Source organism: Rhagoletis pomonella, unplaced genomic scaffold, assembly GCF_013731165.1.
Source record: "Rhagoletis pomonella isolate Grant_MI unplaced genomic scaffold, Rhpom_1.0 Rhpom_scaffold_00005, whole genome shotgun sequence".
NCBI classification, from domain to species: Eukaryota; Metazoa; Arthropoda; class Insecta; order Diptera; family Tephritidae; genus Rhagoletis; species Rhagoletis pomonella.
Window position 1 is genome coordinate 31003684 of NW_023458559.1, and position 19629 is coordinate 31023312.

Sequence of the window (19629 nt, forward strand, 5' to 3'; positions counted from 1 at the left end):
CAGAGGATAAGAAACTAATACACCCAAGAACCCTCAGGATTATAGTATAAGGAGAGGAACTATGTATTCAGCCTAATTTCGAGTGCCGTGTTGAATGCAAACCCTTTTTTGAGGATCGAGTCGTATCGAAAATTGCTTCGAAAATTGCAGTGTATTAAAACGGGAAAGCTTGGCAGCATTGGAGATTTTTCGTCGATAGTAGATGTCGATTAAGCAATTCAGCTTAATTTACAACTTATGCAATGAGGCTGATTGTGTATTAACGGTACGAGTGTTAATATTTTAACGGTGCAATTTTCAACATTTTCGCTCAATGTATCCAGTAGCCCAAATAAAAAACATACACATACCCATTAACGCACACAAAAGAAAATAAATAGAAAATTCTGCGCGCACTCCCTGGGCCCGAGAGTATTTCATACACATTTCCCCCGCAAGAAAATGTCTTCCCGACAAACGTTAGCGCGCTCCGCTAAATACTCACCTAGGAATAGCAGCAACAGCAGCATCAGTCAACCAGCCTGCCAGTTGGAAATGGAGTTTCCAAAAATAGATCGGCGCGTGCAAAGATAGGCAATCGTTGAGTGATAGCGACGCTCGGCGACCAGCCAGACGGGGCCAACATAGCTAAAACAAAGCTGGCGGCGGCAGCAGAAATCGTCGAAGATGCAATGCAAACAGCACAGAGGACCCCAACGAACAATGCATACAACAACAAAAGCAACAAAGACAACAACAGTGACAATGCGCATTGAACTACTTTCGATTTGATGCTGTTGGTGGCGTTTTTGTTTTTCTTCTTGCCACAGTCATTTTTTATTCTTCGTTGTTGTGTTTTTTTCTTCTTGTCATTCTGATGTACTTTTTCTTGTTGTTACTTTTGGTAGATGAGTGTTGCGCATTGCATTCGGAAAATTCGTTGCCGGGTAGATTGTTTTTTGTTGCTGTTGATGGCGTTGAACTTGGTCGGTAACGTGCGCGTACTTGGGGGAAAATGTGTGAAAGTGAATGAGCGAGGCAGCGGGTAATAGTGGGGATCGTACATGTGTGTGTGTGTGTGTGTGTGTATGATAAGTGTCGATGATAAGTGAGTGGGATGGCGAAGATCTAATTGCAGGCGGAAACGAATTAAAAGAAGTGAGAAAGCAATTGAGAGATCAAACTGTGATTTGTTGAATAATTTTTTTGTTGTAATCTACTTTTAGGTGCAAAGAAAAGATAGTGTTTAGGTCGAGCTTACAAAAGTGGATTTATAGTTCTTTCAATAATAGCCGTTCTTCTTATTAAATATTGTTTTTTTTTTGTTTCCAGAAATGGCCAGGCAACTCTCCTACAGGGACTCAAACCATGGTGGGTGAATCACATTAGTGGTGGGCTGGCGTCAGTGGCCTTACGAGGTCAAACTTCATAACCTAGAAGAATTGATCACCTCTGCTCGAAAGTAAATGTCTACCTCTCCGAAATTTCTCGCTTTTTCACTGCAAGGAGCCTAACCCAGTCTCCAATGAAATCAACGGCGATCCTTTTCACCACCTGAGCGAAGGAGGTCAGGATTAACTAGGCATTCACGTCGACGGCACACAAATTCTGACGGTGAACAATAAGGGCATTTTAGAGGTTACCTTTGACAGCCTGCTCAAGGCGAATTTATACAAGGTGGTGATACTGGCGAACTTAGATTTTCGCCACGGTACTTCCTAAGTCAAAATGATGTGTTTGTTGTAAACAAAGCGAATTGATATACAACAAACACATCATTTTGACATTAAGAAATACCGCGGCGAAAATCTAAATTCGCCAGTAAGGTGTTACCTTGTATTAAGTCGCCTTGAGCCTGCTCTCCCTATCCACGCACACAACCACAATTTTCAATAAAGTGCAGAGCCGCAACAAGGTCCTCAAGTCGCTCGCCGGTAGCACCTGGGGCAAAGACAAAGAAACGTTGGGTGCAACATACAAGGCAATTGGCCGGCTGATGTTGAATTATGCTGCGCCAGTTTGGTTGCCGGGGACTAGTTTGATGCAATGGACGAAGCTGCAAAATTGTCAGCATTATGTCAGGATATTGCAGCCGTCTCAACGGCATTTGGAGCCTCCCCCCATGCCAGCAACCACCTCTTCACATGTCATCCTTTGCTCCCACGCCGTCAAAATAGCTCGTTTCTTGGGTCTACCGTTAGTTAAGCTGGACGACAACGATTGATGGACAAACGGACCCAGGCGTAGCTTATTAGTGCCGCTACAATAACAACCACTGAGCAGTATCTTAGGCGAATTAGATCTGCTATGTCTTAAGTTATTTAAATAAATTGTGTCGAACTAACAACATGTATTTGCTGCAAATGTCGAAAGGCGGTAGATCAGAAATCTACATGTGTCGGTTAACCTAAAAACTTTCTGAAGTTTAGGGTATCTTCAGAAGTACCGAACCGCAGTTCGCCAATTCATCAGCCGAGGCTTTTAGTCGGCTTGACTAATACTGCAGATCCAGATTTTTTGTCAGCCCCACCTTCCCCCAATTATCCAGTCTGTCACTTTTAGTAGAGCAAAGACTTCCGACTGAATAACCGTTCCCATTGTACCCAAAGAAGTAAAGCATCTGATGTTACCGTCCAGATGCCATCCATCTCCAGTACCATTTTCAGTCTTTGAGCCGTCGGTATAGAAAGTTCTCACCGAGCTTCTTAAGCTTCTTGTAGGAAATTTAACGATGTACTTTCTTCAAAAGTAGACTCCAAGTATCAGGTTGTCATTAGATGCCAAATACAAAAGGTATTGCTCTGAGAACCTTGTAAACAACTTTCTGTCCCCGGAACTCCGATCGTCTTACTTCATTCCAAAAGAGTGCAGTCGACACATCTTTTTCATTGCTTCTTCTTGGATTGCTAAAGCTAGAGGTGGCAAATACAACAAAGCATTAAGGAGCAGTCCTGACGCCCGTAATGCCTATACGGATGCTCCTTTTTAGCCTGTTGTACACTGAAACCGTGACGATGGTTCTACGCCAACATGCTACAGCGGAATCCGTGAATATTGATCTATGTATATTCCAAATACCATAGCCGGTCTCAGACCCCAGGTTTTTGTCCAACACTGTCCGAAAACTTTCAACGCTCGATTTACCTTCTGCTTGGCGTTAATTTTACATGTCAGCTTCGTATCTAGATCCTAGATATTTCACACCCACGAAAAGGCTTAGGTACTGGAAGTTTGAGGAGTTCCGATTTTATTTTCCGCGCTAAAAAGGCTACGGTTGTACCTTCCTGAGGGATTTGCTTGATGACATAGCATAAATATCATCCGCGCAAGCTTGGATGTGAACGATGTCTTGTATTTTCGTTAATAGGGAGTCCCCTACCAAACACCACGAGAACACCCCGTCTTGAGGGCATGCTCTCACAACCTCTGCCATGGTACAAAGGCTAGCTTCATACGCACAGTCACAAATCTTTTAGATAACAGGAAATGAATCCACCTTACAATTGTTTCGTACACTCCATGTCTTCTGGCCGCAGAACACATAGAGTCAAACGACCCCTCAATGTCATCATGATAGGATCCCAAAATAATTCATTTTGCCTGATGGATTTTAAACTTTGTTTTTACTTATTGGCTTAGGTGGTTTTATGCTTTTGCTTACCTTTAAGTATTGTCCGATGTAAACTATACAGGCTTTGTGTGAAAGGTTTATTTGTTTTTAAAAATAAAAGCTTAAAAGCTTAACACTTTTAACAGTAATATCAGATAAGTTTTGGCGGAGTTTTTTTTAGTATTTCTTTTAAAGTATGGAGCAATAAGCAATTATTTATGTAACTGTAACATTTATACACATCATTAGGAACCTTTTAACGTGCGTTCGAAGAGATAAATTATATGTACAAGAAGATCGCTTTTAGTTAAAAATAAATCGTCGATTAACTGATTCAATGCTATGTAAATATTTGATATCACTTGCAATCAATTTAGTTAATTTTTTTTATTGTTTTAATAAAATACTTGTGATCTTGTGAGGTATTTTTAAATTCACAACTTTTTTATCCGAGTTAGTAACTGACACACAGCTTTTTAATTTATTTATGTATGTTTTTTTTATTACTTCACTTTTTTGAGCTGCATGTACTTAACATACTTAGTACGATCACATAAATTCCACTAAAAAATTCAACGTTTATATTTAAACATTTACCCCAGAACATTTACACAGCAATTAGTCACCGAGATATCACACGATCTATAAAGATCGCACCGAATTTCCGTACAACGATCGCAAGCGTGTGCGTCAACGTCCCAATTTGGAATGCAACAATCAAAAATGCATTCGTACCAAAAGAGGAGTATCTTTCATAGAAATGTATGTATGTACGTACAATATACTACATCGCAGGAATCATAGAAGCAGCGCATCCGTTAAACGATCGCAGCGATCTTGACAGTCGCTTGTAATGCCTGCTGGTGGCAGCAACCCCCCAAAGTGCGTGCGAGCAACACACGAGCACAAACAGTCAGCCGCAGTCACCGCATTTGCATCCGCTGCACCCAGCAGCCAACAACCAAGAGCTAGCTACTGCAGCAATGGCAATGATCGTGGCAGCGTAATCGCCTAAACACGCAAAATAGTACTAAAGCGACTTATTTATTTCTAGTAGCTAGGCATGTAATAGCACGAGCGCAGCAGCAGCAGAGTTTTCTTCATGTATGTACGAGTATGTATTGTACATTAGACGCTTTTCTAAATACCAAATGCCAAAAATAGTCAAGAGCCATAGGCCAGACGTTGGACAGACATTTTCGTCTAGCTGGACGACGGCGGACGTGAAAAGGAATGCATTTTGTCGCACTCGCAATGTTAATAGCGAACTTTGGAATGTAGCAGCTAGTAAAAGAAGGAAATTAGCAGACATAAAATTGCGCTTTTGAAATTTTGCAAAGGGAAAATTTGTTTTATTTTTTTGTTTTTGTAGCAAATGTTTTAGGGTTCTATATTTGAAAGCGAGCATTGCTCTTTCAAAGTTTATTTGGTGAAAATGATTTGGAATTTGATGTTTGCCAAGGAACGTGAAAATTTAAACAGTCTGTGGAAATACAGTGATGAACAAATGTATAGGCTCAGAGAATTTTTCGCAATGTATGCAAAGTTTGTTTATGCTAATTTATTTATTGAGGAAACTTCAATAAATTTACATACTAATTTCCATTTTTCTATTCAGATTTTTTTCTAAATTCTAAACGTGCCAGAAAACCGCGTTATTTTTTGCCTATTTTTTTGCGGTGTTATTATTTTCTTCCATACAAAAAAATATATCGAAATTAATTTCTTTGGTAGAACCTGCGTGAAAAAAATTCCAGAACTAAAAGACATTTTTAGCAACTTAAAACTTGCACTTTGTTATACTTGAATGGGCTACAAATCTGCATACTTAGAATCTTTCTAAAAAATCTTAATAGAATTTTGGAAATTAGTATGCAAATTTATTGAATTTTCCTAAATTTAACACAAAGTTTAGAGATTTTATTTGTATGTTTTTTGGCGTAGTAAGAACTATGTTTTTATAAAAAATTATCGAAAATAAATTAGAATAAAAAACTTTGCATATATTGCGAAAAATTCTCTATGCCAATACTTTTGTCTGTCACTGTTATGTATATATCGCACAAAATTTTGTCATCAAATGCTTTCAGGGTGGCCATTGTGTATGTACATGGAGTATACTGACGCTTCCAACGTGTGTGTTAAATGGAAAAGGACCAAGAAGAAATAAGAGAAAAGCCATGCATTCTTTTACTTTTCATTTGGCGCTGAAACCGCCTAAGCGATTTTGGCCGAGTTCAATAAAGCACGCCAGCCATTTCTGTTCTGTGTTAACTGACGCCAATTGGAAATGCCAAGTGAAGTCAAGTCCTTCTCCACTTGGTCTTTCCCACCAGCAGGTTCCGAGTTAAATACTTTCATAGCTGGAGCGTGGGTGTCCATTTTGTTTGTTCTCTTCATGTAAAAATCATGGCAAGTGTGAGGCTATTTTCGAACCTTGTCATCACCTTTTTTCGTTTGCTGGGGAAAAAGACCCACCGAACGGAGTAGGTGTCTCACACCTCCCTGATTCTAGTTCAATTTTGTGGTGAGACCCGATGGAAATCTTGTAATTCTCTTCTTGTTAACTAATAAACAATATCTTATATATGGACATGTTATCCAAGGCCGAAATTTAATTTATTGAAGATCAAACAACCCGATATTATTCAAGGCGAAAGGTAAAATCTCTTGTAAAAAAAGAATAGCTGCCGAAAGGTCACGTTAGATTAGGAGGATATGTTTATAAACATTGCATACTTCTACTCGAATACATACTTAGCTGCCTATTGTGACTGACCCATGTGAGTGAGTACCAGGAGGGAGCCTATTATCCTAACCGGTGTCCCTTTACAAAAAGAAAATAATGAATGATCAAGGCAGGAACCACTTGTTTCCCTAAATCATATAGCGGAGCGTTCAAGAGTTCCAAGATCGATATCTCTGCAAGGTAATTGTGATCACAGGAGTTTGATTCGCCTCAGCTGCAGACAAAGACATCGACACAAAAAATGTTAATTTGATTCCTCCACATGCTCATAGCCGCTGAAAAAGGTCTTGCGTTGTAGCCGGGCCATAAGGATCTCAAGTACTTACAAATACTAGTGATGTGGTGAGTCAATACTTTTAAGTACTGATCGATATTCGGTACCGATCTAAAAAGTATCCAAAACTCTCGATACTCGGTACCGACATATTTAGGTTTTGAATAAAAGCGCATATAGACCAAAAATATGGAAAAAACGGTTCAGGGGAGACTCGCCTATCAAAACCCGAAAGAAGGAGCCAATAGAGCTTTTAATACTGATTCAAATGAAAGACGTATATATGTCGGACCGAGGCCATACTGCAGATAAACTCTTAGATACTTGTTTGAAGCATTTTTGTGCCAGCTGAATCGGACGATATCATTTTTGTAGGCCTGGGGGCAGATTCTGTTGTATTTTTACGTCAACATGTGCGATATCGATGCGACCCTTGTCGCTAACGGGCTACAGATTCCTTGTTCTTACTAATTTAGATGCTATTGCCTTCAAATCCGTTTCTCTATCGATTAAGATAAGGAGTTTTCCAGCTGAAACCACGCTGTTTTGTAAAAGATAGCGGCCTTCTCTATAGCATAAATCCTAGCTTGTATGGCGCTACAGTGTGGCAGGCGAAAGACTAACTGATATATAGGTCCACCGAGAATATACTGGTTCAGGTGCCCCGCTTCATCTTTGAAACATCAGTATCCACTATTTAGAACTGGCAGCCCATCGATCGATTTTTCTTTGGTTCGAAACACTTTAGAAATCCTTTTCGCCCGTAATGTGCTGGTCAACTGTGTTTCCATTAAATTGGGCAGCTATTTAAATTCACCAGTGTCGTAGCGTATCTGAAGTTCATTGTTCTCTACATATCGGCTTTCCCAACCACCAAGCCGTTCTGGTTGGCTCACTTAAAGTTTGTCTACTGGTCCTTAGCTCACTTATCATTGGCAAAAATTTACCTGAGATATGTAAGTATTACCAAATCGTCAGCATAGGCGACAACCTTAATTATCTTTACTTAAAACCTCTTGCGATAATTAACATGATTTTTTAGCAATAAGCAGAAAAAAATTCAGGAATGCGCTGAACTTCCACGGATGGGCTGAAGAGCAGTGATGCCAGATATTCTCGGCTAAATTACCCACGGAAATCGGCAAAAAATCCCTCAATTACCCACATCTTAAAAATTTATCCCACAAAATTCCCAAACAATTCAAAACATGTATTTCAGTAGTAAAAAAGTAGCATTCATATATGTACTTACTTCGTTACATTAATATACATATACGTATAATATTCTTTCGAAATGCGAAGATTGGTAGATTACGCACTAAAAACCTTAAAGAATTCTGGAAATTCTTAAAACTACCACTGTTACAATTTATTTGCATTGTCTAAGCAAATATGATTTTTGTTGACTTTAAAGCTGAATCACTTAAATTTTTTTTTTTTTATTCAAAAGCAACCGTTATTTTATATACATACATGTACTATTTAACTTTTCATCAGATAATTTGGGCTGCTTTTTACATTAAAACCCAATTACAATTGGAAAGATTCATTCTTAGTCAGCGCTCAAATTGGTTAAAGTGAGAAAAATTTCCAAATTTTCCTTTTTTTAATACTTATACATAGCTTTACTCCACATCACAACTTCAGAACGATTAATTTCGTAAGAGTGTCGACTGTTCTTGAATTCTGATCAATTATGGATCGATAATTGTGTAAAGTAAAAATCCCTTTTTTCTCCCTTTTAATAATTTTTGTTGCAAAATATCCCTCAAATAGGGAAATTACCCACAATCTGGCATCACTGCTGAAGAGGTGATCTTCAAGTCTAAAACGGATAAGTCGTTATGGTGAATATTCATCATCATATCATCTCTTGTGAGTTCCATTAAACGTTGCCGTTAATCGACAGGAAAGCGCTATTTCGACGTGGTTTGACCAAATGGAAGGGGGCTAGATAAGTCGATGAGCACACAAATAAGTAATTCGTATTGTGCGGGTAATGTATAACGAAATTCATACGAATTTTATTAAGGACCTATACGAAGTTTATATGGTCATGCAGGTGGCTGAAGCTGTTCATAAAGATGCATGATGTACCTTGCAGAGGGCTCTGCTTTGACGGTTATTCCTATGTAAATTTAGATGCGTCTGATATATGCACACATATTTCCCCTAGACAACAAACCAGGGTATTGTGATCTTAGAGAACACTACAAGACGATCTTTTGAGTATGTAGAAGATTCGGCTTCATTTGCCTACCTGCCTGCAAGCCTGTTTAACGGCTTAGGACACAATGCGTAAAAGGACTAAATCTAGGTTATGATTGAATATACGTGATAACACCAATAGTTCTTCATATCTTCACAGCTGCAATTGTTTCGAGGGCATTATCCTCGAGTTAGCAGCTTTAGCCTAACTAAGACTTAAAAATCTTGGCGCTGATTTCATCAACATCAGTTAAAAGCTTTGTGTGCTTGACAATAGTTGTAGTTTAAAACTTTAGCGGCAATCACGAGCATCTCAAATTACCCAAGAAAGAGAAGCACACAGCAGATTTGGAAAGGGTGTCAGATCTTTTCAATAGCCGCCGGAAATATCCACGAGGCTTTGAAATATTCCGCACATTGCTTTTCTTCTCAACTTTCACCCACTCAGTTGCTGTCCTTAGTACATTCACCTCATACTTTCATGCATAATTGACAAAGGCAGCTTGTCGTAGAGGTAGAAGGCTCTTTGCTACATTCTAACATATGCATATAGTATCTCATTTAATCACGTGACAACAACTACGACTCAAGCACCGTATGAATGTATGTATTTCAAGAAACCTAAAGTGCATTCACCTTCTTATAGTCGCCAACAACATTTATCTAAGTAAAAGTAAAAGAAATTTGGAAATCAAAACAACAGCCAGGATTAAGTACAATTAATCACTGACTTCTTTCAAACAAATTTAGTTCAAAATGTGTACTTATGGCCATTTCCTTCCTCCGCTTTCTTCATGCTTCGTAGACAATACAAACAGGAACAGGATAATGTACGATATCGAAGGCACGCAGGCGCATAGCGCGCAGCCAAGTTCATTACCCTGTGAATGAATTAACAACAACAAAACGGCGAGACACCAAAGCACCAAAATATGAACACCTCCGTAACATGAGGGAGACAGTAGGAAATGTGATCAATGAAGTGTCAATGTACATATGATATGCATACATACCTATATACATATGTACATTAGGGTGCATCACTCTTCATACAGAAGAAATCGGTACTGTTTTACCATCGGAATTACACAATTTATTGTAATTTAAGGCTTACGGCAAAATGTTTCGGAAAAATATTAAGATTTACATGAACTGAACTGATTTGAAAATACCACCAAAAACCGATTTTTTCTATAAATTAAATTAGTTTTTAATAGAGACCATAAAGATTATAAGAAATAAAATCAAATATGCATAATTATTACTGATAAATGGAAAAGTGGTTTTCGTCTCCCGATACGTAAGGCGGTGCGGTCTAATGTACATACATATGTACATTTGTATATATACATACTTATGTACATATTCATACATACTTAAAGGTGTTTGTTCAACATGCAACATGCTGCTTAAACATTTATAGACATCTGCGCATTGCATCGATCCCGCTATAACTCGAACACGATCACGGCTCAAGATCAGTGACAAAAGTGTAAAGCAAAACAAAAATAGGAAATCAAAAAACTCAACTAATTTAAGTTTTTGTGTGTTTTCCAAATACGCTGACTTAACTCTAAAACTTACCCCAACCTAGGTAGATACTTCATTTCGGTAAGTGTCAATGACGATCTACCACCGCTACCACTGCCGCTACCATTGCTGTCAAACGCCAGACACTCCGTGCCGCAATGATGTTGCTAAGCGCTCTTTAAATGTTCGCGGCGCTTGGAAACTTGTATCAAAGATATCACGTGCGTGCTGTACTTTTCAAACCATGTTTCCAAAAAACATACATATTTCTTCTGTCGTTTGTCGTTGACAAGCTGCAACAGTTGCTCACTACATTGCAATCACTCCACCAATCACCATCACCACATGTTGCTCTCAACTCATAAATTCGGCGCTTAAGTGATGGTGAGGTGGCGAAGCTGGTGAAAGAAATTCGTGGCTACGATTGCGTAAGGGTGGTTTGTTGTTTTTCTTGGAGTGAGGTTGTTATTACTAACGATGCATATGATTTGTGACATTGCATTTGACAGATAGCTTCACTCAAGCTGAGCAATTAAAAAAGAAAAAAATTAAAAAAAGTATTAAATAAATACATACGTAGAGACCATTTCTGTCGAATGAATTCCCACATAATTCATCGCACTGATAGGAAATGTTGCATTAACATAATTAATATTGAAAGTATCAAAGGTTGCAGGTATGGACAGCTGAGATTGAGAGAGAAGGAGTTCGTTTAATTTTAGGAAGAAGCCGAAGCTAAGTCTACGGTAATTGTAAGTCACAAGTACAGTCTACAAGTACAGTAACTGACGCTAATTGGCACTGGCAAGTGAAGCCAAGTCCTTCTTCGTCTGGCATTTTTAACGCATCTGGCCTTCATCTTCTCTTCGTCTGTTGCCAGCATCACGAGCCACGTTGTATAATTTCAAAGTTGGAGGATTTCTGTCCATACGTGCGACATGGCGAAGCCAGCAGAGCCGTTGTATTTTAATCCGCCGCACTATGTCTACATCGTTGTAAAGCTCATACAGCTCATCGTTTAGTCGCTAGCGGTATTCGCCATCGCCAACGCGCAAAGGCCCGTAAATCTTCCGCGAGTATTTTTCTCGGAAACTCCAAGAGCCGCCGTATCAAATGTTTTGTTTGTCCAGACACCAGCACGGCCATTATGAGTAACTTATAGGGTGTTTGCACCAACATATTTGATAAGCTTTACTTAGGACTGCGTCACATGGAATTTTATTCTGCCTGCGTTTTGCTGAGCCAACCAATCAAATTCGCAATGAGCCTGTAAGTCCAGCGACCATTTGATGAGTCGTCCCACCTATCTTGACATACACCACTATCTTACACAGCCAACCGTGGATCGTTAGAATTTCCTACTGTTTCGCTGATATGTCATAAGAAACCGGTTCTTGAATAGTTGGTAGTTGATATCAGCATTTTCCAAATGGGCTTTGAATATTAGCCTCTTGTCGATCATAATCAGGCATGGGCAGAGAGTTAGCAGGTGCTAAAACAGCGTAAGCGTCGCGTGTACGTATACAAGCGAGAGCGCAGCGATGAGAACACGACAGCATGCAAAATGAATTAGGCACACTAACCCATTCTCACTTTTAGCGCACGCTTGTTTGTGGTGTGCTTCGGTTTAACAACTAAACTTCGAATATTTTGACCCCATATACGTTTTTAGTCGAAGGATAAAAACTTGAGGAACCCCATCTATGACATACTGCCGTTGTACATGCGTACGTCTCGTACTCCAGAACTCGCTCGCCAAAGTAACGGTGAATGCGCCTTCGTACCTATACTACTGTTTATTGTCTTCAAGTATTTTTGTATAAGTACAGTATTTTTTATGTCTAAGGTGATTATTAGACAGTAGTCAATGACTCTAATATTGATTCAATCAGTACCACTAAATGTACTTTGAGCCAGTTGCTTTGTGCCTTTCACGGCGTGCCTTTCCTAAACCTACACGGCCCCTACCGGTTTGATTTCATTCTCATTGCACCAACTTAAGGACTCCTTTTACCGCACTCGATCTGCCATGGTTAGAAGGGCCTGCCTACCCATTTTGAATTCCACGGCTGTCGCGCAGCTCATCTGTCTAGAAGTAGGCCGCTTGTAACCATTTTAGGTCACGGCGACAATTCCCTGTGATACCGCTGTGGCCTATGTGCAAGAATGAGACTCGATTGGCGAATTTATTGATTGACTTTTCGTCATAGTGTTTACTCGTGTAGTTAAGTGACAAGGGCGTGTTTCGGCCTATCGTCCATCGCACCACCTACACGGCCCCTACCATTTTAGGTCAACACTGTCTTCACACAGGGGACAATTCCCTGTGATACCGCTGTGGCCTAAGTGCAAGAATGAGACTCGATTGGCGAATTTATTGATTGGCTTTTGCAAATTGCACTTTTCGTCATCGTGTTTACTCGTGTAGTTAAGTGACAAGGGCGTATTTCGGCCCATCGTCCATCGCATTATGATCGATTTGGTTTCGATAAGCCCCAGTCCATTGACGGTTATTTGGTCGCCGAAGGTGATCAAGTTTCCCACTGTTGTACAAAATATTCCTTCATTAAATTATAGTGGACAAGCACACAAGTGTATTCCAATAGCACATAAAAATACCGTTGCGCCCTTTTATATTACAGCTGTAGGCATTCGGCTTTGCTACGTAATATGGGCGGCGTTTATATCAGCCGTTGATCTTATGAAGACTTTAAACTGACGGGTGGAGACACCTTTCTGACCAAAGGAGCAGGCATTTCAGTTGGAACATTCTAATCGTAGTTTTTAAATCGTTTTCCGTAGACGTCAATAAAAGTCAAGATACCCTCGTTGGCCTTTTTAGAAGTGTAACACTTCAAGGAATATGGACCTCATATAAATCCCTTACTTCCACTTTAAAAATTTGCTTATACCGCATATCCACTAGGCATTTAAATGGCATACAAATTGTACCCGATTAAAAAATACCATTTGGAAACGAGCTCAATGCCTATTTGTATTATCCTATAGACAAGCGAATTTTTGAATACCCAACTTTAAAAATTTATTTTTGTAATTTAGTGCCCAGTGGAAATCCGCCTTTTTTTCGGAAAGAAGTATTGCTTAAATATTTATGTAATGTAGTTGAATTTATTCTTATTTCTTCTGGTTTTCATAATTATTAATATAGGTATATATAGTATTTTAATCTTTATACTATGTGTGTAGGTATATTCTTCTTCATACTAGATATATGTATATAAGCGTATATACGACATACATACTATGTATTTATGTATGTACATATATACGAATCGTTTTTGAAAAGGGGAACATATGTATGTAATAAATTCCGGTAATTAGTGTTACTTTTTCATAAATCTTTAAAAAGTTTTCTTTTTTCCACATTTTGTTTTGTTGTATGCCTATCTCTTATTAATTACTGCAACATTATTTATTTTTAATATGAATTTCAAATTTTTTACTTTGGAGAACAATAAAAACACATGTATATGCTAAAGAATTTTAATTTAATGAATTATTCTTGATTGAAGTAAAGTTTATTTGACAAATGATGAGGTTTTTTTACATGCGTTCAGCTTCTTTTTTTGCATTTATTTATTTTTAATTGATAAGTGCATGATATTTTTGACGCATATGTGAGATTTTTTAAAACGCTTGGTTTAGGTATAAATTGTGGTTATCGAAAATGAAGTAGAATAATAGAATAATACTCGTAGGTAAAAATACACAAATTAAACAAAAATAAATAAAATAAAACAAATAAAAAGAATAAAAATTTAAAGAAAGGAAAGAAATCAAGAAAATAAAGTAAGATGAAATGAATAAAATAAAACAAAATATTATTAAAGAAAGTGAAATGATATAAAATAAAATAAAAAATTTGAATTATATGAAATAAAATAAAACGTAGAGATAACATAAAATAAAAAATAGATTAAATTTAAATAAAATAAAGTAGAATAACAAGGCAGTCAAATAATATAAGAGAATACAATAAAATTAAATAAACTAAATAAAGTAAAATAAAAATATAAAAAAAAAATTAGTTAAATAAAAAATAAATTTAAAAAAAAACATCATTAAATTATATAAAAAAAATATTACATATAAAATCTAAATTTATATAAGAGCTAACTTAAAAAATGTTTAACTACAGTAAAATGCAAAATAAAATTTAAAAACGAAAAACTTTAAAAAGAAACTTTTAATATTTATACAAATTGCGACACCGTGGTCTATGTGCATATTTTCACAACTTAAATCTAGCACTAAATATCGTTTTTTTATATTTATATAGGTACAAATTTCGGAACCCCCATTTGGACGTTATGACTGCGCTATGTTTTTGTTTTAATCTTCATTACAGGAAATTTTTTTGTTAGGATGCCATTCTTTTTTTTATTGAAATTTTAGTGTAAAATTTAGGAAAAAAATAAATGTCATAAATCTTGAGCTAAAAAAGGCATATCTATATAAATTAACTGAGGGTAGCAGTCCCATTCCTACGCAATCGCTGTTTTAAAAGCTGCATCGCCTAAAAATATGCCACAACAATATTTTTATATTTAAAAATATCGCTAAACTTAGAGTATAAAGTTGCGAAGCCCATTTTTTCGAAGAAACCATAATTTGATGAAAGAAGTAAGAACAGTTGAAAATGCATTACTTAATTTCTAACCGCTTATATTCAGTGACACGCAAATTTGTTAAGTGCAGAATAGTCACAGAAAATGTGATAGGTCCCAATGCATACGAAGATATTTCATCAACAGTGTGGAATTGTATTAATTTAAAGTTATTTAAGCTTGGACTACGACAAAAAACTTGTATTAAATTTTTCGCAAAAAGAATTTAAAAGGTTTTTATTTTCTCCTAAAAAATTTGGAAAACTTGACTTGGCAGCTTTTTACTCTAAGTTAGCTGAGCTTTTGCTGCATAGTTGTAGGCGCAGTGCTTAAGAAAACAGTCATGCGATGAGGTTTGTCACTGGCGCAGGAATATATGTAGTTGGTTATCAAAAATTGTCGGGATTACATGATAATATTTAAATTTAGAATGCGTTTTAAAGTTTCAAAATAGGGCTACTCATTAGTTTATTTTTTAACTATCTAACTAATACCAAAGAACGTAGATAACAAGAAGGGACCACTCATTATAAGTGTGGCGTGCCTTCTCTTTTCATCCAATCAAAAAACGCACTGGGGCAAAAGAGAAGACACGCCCCTGTTGCGCACTTTCGCCACAATTATAACGAGTTGTCCCTTCTTGTTATCTACGTTCTTGGCTAATACACTTATGTACATATGTAGAAGCTGGGTTCCCTATTCATATTGTATTGTATATTGTAAGTTAATTACCCATTAGGGTTGTTGAGATCAATAGTGGCAAACTGAAAGTCGATATGCTAGTTTCTAATCCAAAAGCTAAGGCGCCTAAAAATATGCATTCGAAAAAGTGAGCGATGCAAAGAGAAATCAGCCAGTTATGGCAGTACGGTAGACAAGCAATTTGATGCAGCAAGCTTTTAGGAGCCCCTGTTTTCTATGTTACGAGTATTTTGGAGACGAAATTTTAGCGTGCTGACTTTCAGAATCGCATTGCAACTTTGGCAAGTTCTTATTGCCAAATTTATGCGCTGATTTCGTATAAGCCAGTAGCATTAAATGGCACCTTAACTCCAACAATTGGCGGACGTTCAACAGAAGAATTTCCAGAAAAAGAAGCCAGATAATGTATACCCGTATCAGCCTACCAATTATAGTAAAATTCGTTATTCACTAGCCTATTTGCAATCGCCTTATATTCCAACTTTTCTTTAAATATGTCCAAAATTCACCAAATGATTAGCAAGTGTGCCTAAAATTATGCAGCCTCTTTAATATTCTAATAAAGTCACAAAACTAAGCGCATCACTAGATATTGTGATTTCTACTGCGCCTGAAAATATGCCATAAAAATTACTTTTTTAAGTGCTAATGAAGTGCACAAAAATTTTAAATTTTGTTTTATAGGGACATGTTTGCGGTAGCAGCATAATTTGAGGCGTAGTTGAAATCACGATAGATGCCCTAAATTTTGTGACTTTGTTAGAAAAGCTTAAGCACTTAAGCTTATTCGTTCAATAATTTTATCCACACCTGCTATTCAATTAGAGATTTTTTTTGCATAACAATTTCAAGAATCCCACTGCAGAACTTTATACGCTGCAAAAATTCAAATATTACGCCATTTAGTGGTCTTTTTGTAGGCTTCGTTTATTAGGTTTTTTTTTTGCTTTTTGTAGTTTAATTGGCAAGTGATTTTATTTAAATCAAACAAAGTTATTTCAAGTATGTGTGTATTTATGTACATATGTATGTACGTATGTATACATAATATAGCACAATTCTATTTCATTTTATATTTATATTTCTTATTTTTACTTTAAGTAAATGGTATAATAAAATATCTATGTATGTATGTTTGCATTAGTGTATGTAGTTTTTTGGAATATAATTTTTGTTTTCGTCGTATTTGGATTAAATAACACTAACATCAGCATTCATTGTTGTTACTAAAAATAAGATATTGTTTTCGTAATAGTATAATTAATTGTTTTTCTAAAGTAGATAATTATTTATTTTTTCTTTCAATTTATATTTTTTATATTAACTCCATTAAAAACTACTCTGCAAGTTTTTATATATTTTTTATATTTAATTGTTGTAATTTTATATACATACAATACATTTAAGGTAGTTTACAGGATTAGAAATAGGTGTGTATGTATAAATTTAGCCAAAGTACAGTGATTTATGTAAGTGCAGTGGGGCAAATTTTTCTTGTGGCTCAGTGCTAGGTGGCCGGACAAAAACTGTGTTTGGGTATTATTTTCAGTTTTTTTTTTTGTATTAAGAAAATTTTCTAAACGGGTTTTCATACGAATAGAATTTTTTTTAAATTTCAATTTTTTCAATACCAAAATGTCGCTTTTTACCCCAAATGAAAGCCGGACAAAACATATTTCTCAGGTGAGTTTTTAATACAATTTGTATTTAAGAGCAATTCTAAACTCTTGAAAATTTTAATTCTTTCAATCAAAAAATATTCAGTATTTTCCAAATTATGAAAAAAATTTAATTTACGTTATTTTTGTGATAAGGGCTCATTTTTTAGATAAAATTATGAAAAAATACTTTGTCGTCCCTTTTTCAAGCTCCGCACTGCCCCTTCTAGTGCCACTTTGCTAATATGTATGTGTATAAAGTTTAAATATATTTAACATTCTAATTTTTTATGTAAAAGCTAAGATATTTTTTTAAACAATTTTATAAATTTTGGAATTCTTCGTTATTCATAGTGCTGCACAATGCAAATAATTTGCAAATTTTATACATTAGGTACTTTTAAACAATATTTTTCATTTTCTAACACCCAATATTCATAAAAAATAAATAAGACATGAACTGCTTTATAAATCGAAATGTCACTTTGTAAAGCTCCTGAATCTATTTTATTTTTTATAAATAAGGTCATAATATTACAATTAGCGTTTCACATTAACTCGAAAATAATGATAAAAATTTAAGTTTAGTTAAAGTTTCTAAAAAAATAAGTCTTCCCACCCTTTTCAGCGCAAGTTAATGGTCACTTAAAAAATTTTCTAATTCGTTTGGTTAGCATGGTAACCACTCACTTTTAAAGTGGATTATTTTCAGAAGTGAAAAATATTTTTCTAAAGTTTTACACTCAAAAAATGTCCACGATTTCTCATGTATTAGTTATGTATGTGTGTATTTTGTGTTTACAAAACTGCGTTTATTTGCGGCAATGAATTGGAAATTTGTTTACAGTTATTGTGAGTTGGCGTGTTCAGTTTCATTATTTAAAAAAATTATTTAAAAATCATGCGTTGCCGCTATTTACGCTTTTATAATTTTTAGAGATGCATTTATTGAATTAAATTTAATAAAACAAATTATAATTAATAAAAATAATTAATTTTAGTTAAATTAATTCAATTCAACCAAAACTGAGAAAAGTCCAGAAATAAATTAAGCATTTTTTACAATTTCTTGGTTACCTTAATTTTGTTGTTAAAGAATATTTTTGTTTTGGAAACTAATTGTTCTTATACATATGTATTAGGCTGGTCTTTAAAATATCACAAAAATATTTTGTTGTACGTACAAAATAAAAACATCACGACGAAAGTTTCAAATTGAACAAGTAATTTTTAGCAAAAAAAACCGACTTCAACTCTCATATATAAATATATATATATATCTCATGATCCACTGCTCGGATCTTAACCAGTATGGGAGACACTACCTTTCCGATGCAAAAAGAATTATCGAAATCGGTTGACGTGGTCCAAAGTTATGCGGTAACTTACATAAAAAAAAAAAAACTGTTCCGAAGAACTGATAACCTCCTCCTTTTCTGGAAGTCGGTTAAAAAGGGCTCGCTACCAGTATTTGAAAAGTTTTTTTTTATCGCAAAAATTCGACCAGCTATAACTCAGCGACTTTTGAATTTATATGAATTTTTAAGATTGTAAGTCCAAATTTTTTCGTATTTTTGCAATGTTCTTTTTTATTTAAATATGTTTTAACCCTCGTAGTGACCCCTAAAAATTTTCGTGGATGTCTTTATTTTGTACGTAAAACCAATTAAAGTGTGCCACATGTTATTTTGCATGTATGTATGTATGTATATCTACATATAGGTACATGCATATGTAATATTATCTGCAGAATTAATTACTCGAAATATATCGAGCCTTAACCGCCAAAATAACGTAAGCGACATTTTTTCAAAATTTTCGTTTTGATGCAGAAATGCATCTAGATGCTCTAGGAATATTTTTGCATCAAAAAGAAAATTTTGAAGAAAAATGTCGCTTACGTTATTTTAGCGGTTAGGGCTCGATATATCAGTCGGAAAATTGATGAATTTTCAGCATTTTTTGATTTTCTTAAAATGCGAAGAAAAATATATTTTATTTTTATTTTTGTTTTTGGAATTTTTTAACTTCTGCGCAGTTTAGCATAGTATCCAGCTTTCAAGGCAACCAAAAAATTCATATGAAAAACGCCCAAGAAATGAAGAAGACATTTTTTCTATCAAAATTTCTTAAATCAGTTTGCTGCTCACAGGGGAAAAAATTCTCGTATATTTATTTCTTCAAGACAATTTACAAAAATTTTTGCAAGCAACAGAAATAATGAAAAAATATTTCCTGTGATTTTTTCTTGAGAGCCGGAAACTAAGCTTAAATGAAATATTAATGGTTAT